We start from the raw sequence: 7500 nt of genomic DNA on the forward strand, positions 1-7500 counted from the left end.
CACACACACACACACACACACACACACACACACACACACACACACACACACACACACACCACACACACACACACACACACACACACACACACACACACACACACACACACAGAGCAGCAGGTTATGTTAGAGAGTGGAATATCCCCATGGATACAAAACACTTTGTAGTCACCGTGGCGATGACAAGGGGGAAGGATGTTATTGTCCTAAACACAGCCTCTGGAACAACAGGCCGACTGTAAAACAACTCACACAGAACCAAGTCCTCAAACACTTATGAACACATTAAAGACTAACGCTGGGTCCCAAATGTCACCCTATATTGGGGCCCGGGACGATACCTGTATCACATTTATATCCTGAAGCAGACTCAGCTCTTTAGTCCTTTATAAACCTGTAGGAGACTCAGCTCTTTAGTCCTTTATAAACCTGTAGGAGACTCAGCTCTTTAGTCCTTTTATAAACCTGTAGGAGACTCAGCTCTTTAGTCCTTTATAAACCTGTAGGAGATTCAGCTCTTTAGTCCTTATAAACCTGTAGGAGACTCAGCTCTTTAGTCCATATAAACCTGTAGGAGACTCAGCTCTTTAGTCCATATAAACCTGTAGGAGACTCAGCTCTTTAGTCCATATAAACCTGTAGGAGACCCAGCTCTTTAGTCCATATAAACCTGTAGGAGACTCAGCTCTTTAGTCCATATAAACCTGTAGGAGACTCAGCTCTTTAGTCCTTTATAAACCTGTAGGAGACCCAGCTCTTTAGTCCTTTATAAACCTGTAGGAGACCCAGCTCTTTAGTCCATATAAACCTGTAGGAGACTCAGCTCTTTAGTCCATATAAACCTGTAGGAGACCCAGCTCTTTAGTCCATATAAACCTGTAGGAGACTCAGCTTTAGTCCTTATAAAGTAGGAGACTCAGCTCTTTAGTCCATATAAACCTGTAGGAGAGAGTCCTAAACCTGTAGGAGACTCAGCTCTTTAGTCCATATAAACCTGTAGGAGGAGACCTAGGAGACCCAGCTCTTTAGTCCATATAAACCTGTAGGAGACCAGCTCTTTAGTCCATATAAACCTGTAGGAGACCCAGCTCTTTAGACCCAGCTCTTTAGTCCTTTAGTCCATATAAACCTGTAGGAGACTCAGCTCTTTAGTCCATTAGTCCATATAAACCTGTAGGAGACTCAGCTCTTTAGTCCATATAAACCTGTAGGAGACTCAGCTCTTTAGTCCATATAAACCTGTAGGAGACTCAGCTCTTTAGTCCATATAAACCTGTCCATATAAAGGAGACCCAGCTCATTAGTCCATATAAACCTGTAGGAGACTCAGCTCTCCATATTTAGGAGTCCTCTTTAGTCCATATATAAACCTGTAGGAGACTCAGCTCATTAGTCCATATAAACCTGTAGGAGACTCAGCTCTTTAGTCCATATAAACCTGTAGACCTCAGCTCTTTAGAGACTCAGCTCTTTAGTCCATATAAACCTGTAGGAGACTCAGCTCTTTAGTCCATATAAACCTGTAGGAGACCCAGCTCTTTAGTCCATATAAACCTGTAGGAGACCCAGCTCTTTAGTTTAGTCCATATAAACCTGTAGGAGACTCAGCTCTTTAGTCCATATAAACCTGTAGGAGACTCAGCTCTTTAGTCCATATAAACCTAGGAGACTCAGCTCTTTAGTCCATATAAACCTGTAGGAGACTCAGCTCTTTAGTATATAAACCTGTAGGAGACTCAGCTCTTTAAAGTCCATATAAACCTGTAGGAGACTCAGCTCTTTAGTCCATATAAACCTGTAGGAGACTCAGCTCTTTAGTCCATATAAACCTGTAGGAGACTCAGCTCTTTAGTCCATATAAACCTGTAGGAGACTCAGCTCTTTAGTCCTTTTTGGTGTAAAATCAATAAACCTGTAGGAGACCCAGCTCTTTAGTCCATATAAACCTGTAGGAGACTCAGCTCTTTAGTCCATATAAACCTGTAGGAGACTCAGCTCTTTAGTCCATATAAACCTGTAGGAGACTCAGCTCTTTAGTCCATATAAACCTGTAGGAGACCCAGCTCTTTAGTCCATATAAACCTGTAGGAGACTCAGCTCTTTAGTCCATATAAACCTGTAGGAGACTCAGCTCTTTAGTCCATATAAACCTGTAGGAGACTCAGCTCTTTAGTCCATATAAACCTGTAGGAGACTCAGCTCTTTAGTCCATATAAACCTGTAGGAGAGACTAAACCTGTAGGAGCAGCTCTTTAGTCCATATAAACCTGTAGGAGACTCAGCTCTTTAGTCCATATAAACCTGTAGGAGACTCAGCTCTTTAGTCCATAAATAAACCTGTAGGAGACTCAGCTCTTTAGTCCATATAAACCTGTAGGAGACCCAGCTCTTTAGTCCATAAATGTAGGAGAAACCTGTAGGAGAGCTCTTTAGTCCATATAAACCTGTAGGAGACTCAGCTCCATATAAACCTGTAGGAGACTCAGCTCTTTAGTCCATATAAACCTGTAGGAGACTCAGCTCTTTAGTCCATATAAACCTGTAGGAGACTCAGCTCTTTAGTCCATATAAACCTGTAGGAGGAGACCTCAGCTCTTTAGTCCATATAAACCTGTAGGAGGAGACCTGTAGGAGACTCAGCTCTTTAGTCCATATAAACCTGTAGGAGACCTCAGCTCTTTAGTCCATATAAACCTGTAGGAGACTCAGCTCATTAGTCCATATAAACCTGTAGGAGACCCAGCTCTTTAGTCCATATAAACCTGTAGGAGACTCAGCTCTTTAGTCCATATAAACCTGTAGGAGACTCAGCTCTTTAGTCCATATAAACCTGTAGGAGACTCAGCTCTTTAGTCCATATAAACCTGTAGGAGACCCAGCTCTTTAGTCCATATAAACCTGTAGGAGACCCAGCTCTTTAGTCCATATAAAGTCCATATAAACCTGTAGGAGACTCAGCTCTTTAGTCCATATAAACCTGTAGGAGACTCAGCTCTTTAGTCCATATAAACCTGTAGGAGACTCAGCTCTTTAGTCCATATAAACCTGTAAAAGTCCATATAAACTCAGACTCTTTAGTCCTTTATCCATAAACCTGTAGGAGAAGCTCTTTAGTCCATATAGGAGACTCAGCTCTTTAGTCCATATAAACCTGTAGGAGACTCAGCTCTTTAGTCCATATAAACCTGTAGGAGACTCAGCTCTTTAGTCCATATAAACCTGTAGGAGACTCAGCTCTTTAGTCCATATCTAGGAGACTCAGCTCTTTAGTCCATATAAACCTGTAGGAGACTCAGCTCTTTAGTCCATATAAACCTGTAGGAGACTCAGCTCTTTAGTCCATATAAACCTGTAGGAGACTCAGCTCTTTAGTCCATATAAACCTGTAGGAGACTCAGCTCTTTAGTCCATATAAACCTGTAGGAGACTCAGCTCTTTAGTCCATATAAACCTGTAGGAGACTCAGCTCTTTAGTCCATATAAACCTGTAGGAGACTCAGCTCTTTAGTCCATATAAACCTGTAGGAGACTCAGCTCTTTAGTCCATATAAACCTGTAGGAGACTCAGCTCTTTAGTCCATATAAACCTGTAGGAGACTCAGCTCTTTAGTCCATATAAACCTGTAGGAGACTCAGCTCTTTAGTCCATATAAAGGAGACTCAGCTCTTTAGTCCATATAAACCTGTAGGAGACTCAGCTCTTTAGTCCATATAAACCTGTAGGAGACTCAGCTCTTTAGTCCATATAAACCTGTAGGAGACTCAGCTCTTTAGTCCATATAAACCTGTAGGAGACTCAGCTCTTTAGTCCATATAAACCTGTAGGAGACTCAGCTCTTTAGTCCATATAAACCTGTAGGAGACTCAGCTCTTTAGTCCATATAAACCTGTAGGAGACTCAGCTCTTTAGTCCATATAAACCTGTAGGAGACTCAGCTCTTTAGTCCATATAAACCTGTAGGAGACTCAGCTCTTTAGTCCATATAAACCTGTAGGAGACTCAGCTCTTTAGTCCATATAAACCTGTAGGAGACTCAGCTCTTTAGTCCATATAAACCTGTAGGAGACTCAGCTCTTTAGTCCATATAAACCTGTAGGAGACTCAGTCCTCTTTAGTCCATATAAACCTGTAGGAGACTCAGCTCTTAGGAGACTCAGCTCTTTAGTCCATATAAACCTGTAGGAGACTCAGCTCTTTAGTCCATATAAACCTGTAGGAGAGGAGACTGTAGGAGACTCAGCTCTTTAGTCCATATAAACCTGTAGGAGACTCAGCTCTTTGTGTTTTGTTTCCTTGCCACGATGCTAACAGGTATCGTAGGAGACTCAGTACCAAATTAGGAGATTCTATTTCTGTAGGAGATCCACACCATATTTAGGAGGTGTTAAAAAATCAGCTCTTTAGTCCATATAAACTGTAGGAGCCATGCAATCTCCATAGACAAACATTGGCAGTAGCATGGCCCTTACTGAAGAGTTCAGTGACTTTCAACATGGCATCGTCCATCGGATGCCACCTTTCCAACATATAAAGTCAGTTTGTCAAATGTCTCCTTTAGTCCTGCTAGAGACTGCCCCTGTAGGAGACTCAGGTCAAAGGTAGGAGTGCTGTTATTGTGAAGTGGAAGACGCTCTAGGAGCAACAACGGCTCAGCGGCTCAGTGGTAAGCCACAGGAAGCTCACAGAACTTTAGTCCATATAAACCTGTAGGGACCGCAGCTCTTTGAGTGCTGTCCATATAAATAGGAGTGTAAAAATCATCTGTCCTCTGGAGGAGCAACACTTTAGTCCATATAAACTGTAGGAGACTCAGCTCTTTTCCAAACTGCCTCTGGAAGCAACACTCACTCCATATAAACCTGTAGGAGAGTTCCAACCTGTAGGAGACTCAGCTCTCTGGAAGCACAGGTACCGAGTTCCAAACTGCCTCTGGAAGCAAAATTAGTCGATTCCAAACTGCCTTTTCTGTTAAAAGCAACACTCACTAGCCATGCAATTCCAAGACAAACATTGGAAGCATGGCCACTCACTGAAGAGTTCAGTTCAAACTGTCTCGGATGCCACACTTTCAACAAGTCAGTTTGTCAAATGTCTCTGCTAGAGCTGCCCCCGGTCAAAGGTAAGTGCTGTTATTGTGAAGTGGAAACGTTCCAAACAACGGCTCTGGTAAGCCACACAAGCTCACAGAACGGGACCGCTGTTGCCAAACTGTCCTCTGGTTGCAACACTCACTACAGAGTTCCAAACTGCCTCTGGAAGCAACACTCACTACCGAGTTCCAAACTGCCTCTGGAAGCAACACTCACTACCGAGTTCCAAACTGCCTCTGGAAGCAACACTCACTACAGAGTTCCAAACTGCCTCTGGAAGCAACACTCACTACAGAGTTCCAAACTGCCTCTGGAAGCAACGTCAGCACAATAACTGTTCGTCAGGAGCTTCATGAAATGGGTTTCCGTGGCCGAGCAGCCGCACACAAGCCTAAGATCACCATACGCAATGCCAAGCTTTGACTGGAGTGGTGTAAAGTTCAGCGCCATTGGACTCTGGAGCAGTGGAAACACGTTCTTTGGAGTGAGGAATCACGCTTCAACATCTGGCAGTCTGACGGACGAATCTGGTTTTGGCAGATGCCAGGAGAACGCTACCTGCCCCAATGCATAGTACCAACTGTAAAGTTTGGTGGATGAGGAATAATTGTCTGGGCTGTTTTTCATGGTTCAGGCCCCTTTGTTCCAGTGAAGGGAAATCTTAACACTACAGCATACAATGACATTCTAGATGATTCTGTGCTTCACACTTTGCGGGCAACAGTTTGGAGAAGGCCCTTTCCTGTTTCAGGATGACAATGCCCCCTGACACAAAGCGAGGTCCATACAGAAATGGTTTGTCGAGATCGGTGTGAAAGAACTTCACTGGACTGCACAGAGCCCTGACCTCAACCCCATCAAACACTTTTAGGATGAATTGGAACGCCGACTCTCTAATGCTGTTCATCAGACAGGAGACTCTCTCTAATACTGTTCATCAGACAGGAGACTCTCTAATACTGTTTATCAGACAGGAGACTCTCTAATACTGTTCATCAGACAGGAGACTCTCTGTTCATCAGACAGGAGACTCTCTAATACTGTTCATCAGACAGGAGACTCTCTAATACTGTTCATCAGACAGGAGACTCTCTAATACTGTTCATCAGACAGGAGACTCTCTAATACTGTTCATCAGACAGGAGACTCTCTGTTCATCAGACAGGAGACTCTCTAATACTGTTCATCAGACAGGAGACTCTCTAATACTGAGGAGAAAGGGGAGGAGAGGGACAGGAGGTTCCTGTCTGTTCCTGTACAGACAGGAGACTCTCTAATACTGTTCATCATCTCTTCTCTTCACTTCTTTGTCTACTCTATTATAATCCTCATAAAGCAAGGCTCTCTCTCTCTCTCTCTAGCGCGCTCTCTCTCTGGGGGGTGGGGGGGTGAATCACTGAGGCAGAACGGACAGAACGGAGGAGAGAGACGGAGGGAGGGAGGGCTCAGTGACTGTCAGCTCAGGGAGAAGTATCCCCGGGGAGGAGTAAAGGTTTTGAGGAAAACAAGAAAAGAGAGAGAGAGAGGAGGAGAGGACAGGGAATGTTGTTTTGATGTGAGGGTGGTGGCTGGATTGTGGGGAAAAAATAGAGAGAGAGATGAGGAGGATGAAAGGAAAAGGTGAGAGAAAGGAAGGAAAGGAGAGGAAGGAGAGAGAGATACGCTACTACTGTTCTGTTCCTGTCTGTTCCTCTCTGTTCCTCTCTGTTCCTGTCTGTTCCTGTCTGTTCCTGTCTGTTCCTCTCTGTTCCTCTCTGTTCCTGTCTGTTCCTCTCTGTTCCTGTCTGTTCCTCTCTGTTCCTGTCTGTTCCTCTCTGTTCCTTCTGTTCCTGTCTGTTCCTGTCTTCCTCTCTGTTCCTGTCTGTTCCCTCTGTTCCTGTTCTGTTCCTCTCTGTTCCTGTCTGTTCTCTGTTCCTGTCTGTTCCTCTCTGTTCCTGTCTGTTCCTCTCTGTTCCTCTCTGTTCCTCTGTTCCTGTCTGTTCCCTGTTCCTCTCTGTTCCTCTCTGTTCCTCTCTGTTCCTCTCTGTTCCTGTCTGTTCCTCTCTGTTCCTGTCTGTTCCTCTCTGTTCCTGTCTGTTCCTGTTTGTTCCTGTCTGTTCCTGTCTGTTCCTCTCTGTTCCTGTCTGTTCCTCTCTGTTCCTCTCTGTTCCTGTCTGTTCCTGTCTGTTCCTCTCTGTTCCTGTCTGTTCCTGTCTGTTCCTGTCTGTTCCTGTCTGTTCCTGTCTGTTCCTGTCTGATCCTCTCTGTTCCTGTCTGTTATTAACAGTTAATAACTGTTCCTGTCTGTTTCTGTTCCAGGAGGAGATTTCTCCGGGAGTCCCTATTCCCACCCTCAGTATTCCACATATAACGAGTCCTGGAGATTTCCAAACCCCAGCCTGTTAGGTAAGGCAACAACCACTCGACCAA

General features: G+C 44.3%; 1 pseudogene; it reads left to right on the forward strand.

The window, feature by feature from the left end:
• LOC121845233 overlaps positions 1-7500 on the forward strand; it is a 33520-nt pseudogene that overhangs the window by 24048 nt on the left and 1972 nt on the right.

This window comes from Oncorhynchus tshawytscha, unplaced genomic scaffold (genome assembly GCF_018296145.1).
Source record: "Oncorhynchus tshawytscha isolate Ot180627B unplaced genomic scaffold, Otsh_v2.0 Un_contig_1515_pilon_pilon, whole genome shotgun sequence".
NCBI lineage: Eukaryota > Metazoa > Chordata > Actinopteri > Salmoniformes > Salmonidae > Oncorhynchus > Oncorhynchus tshawytscha.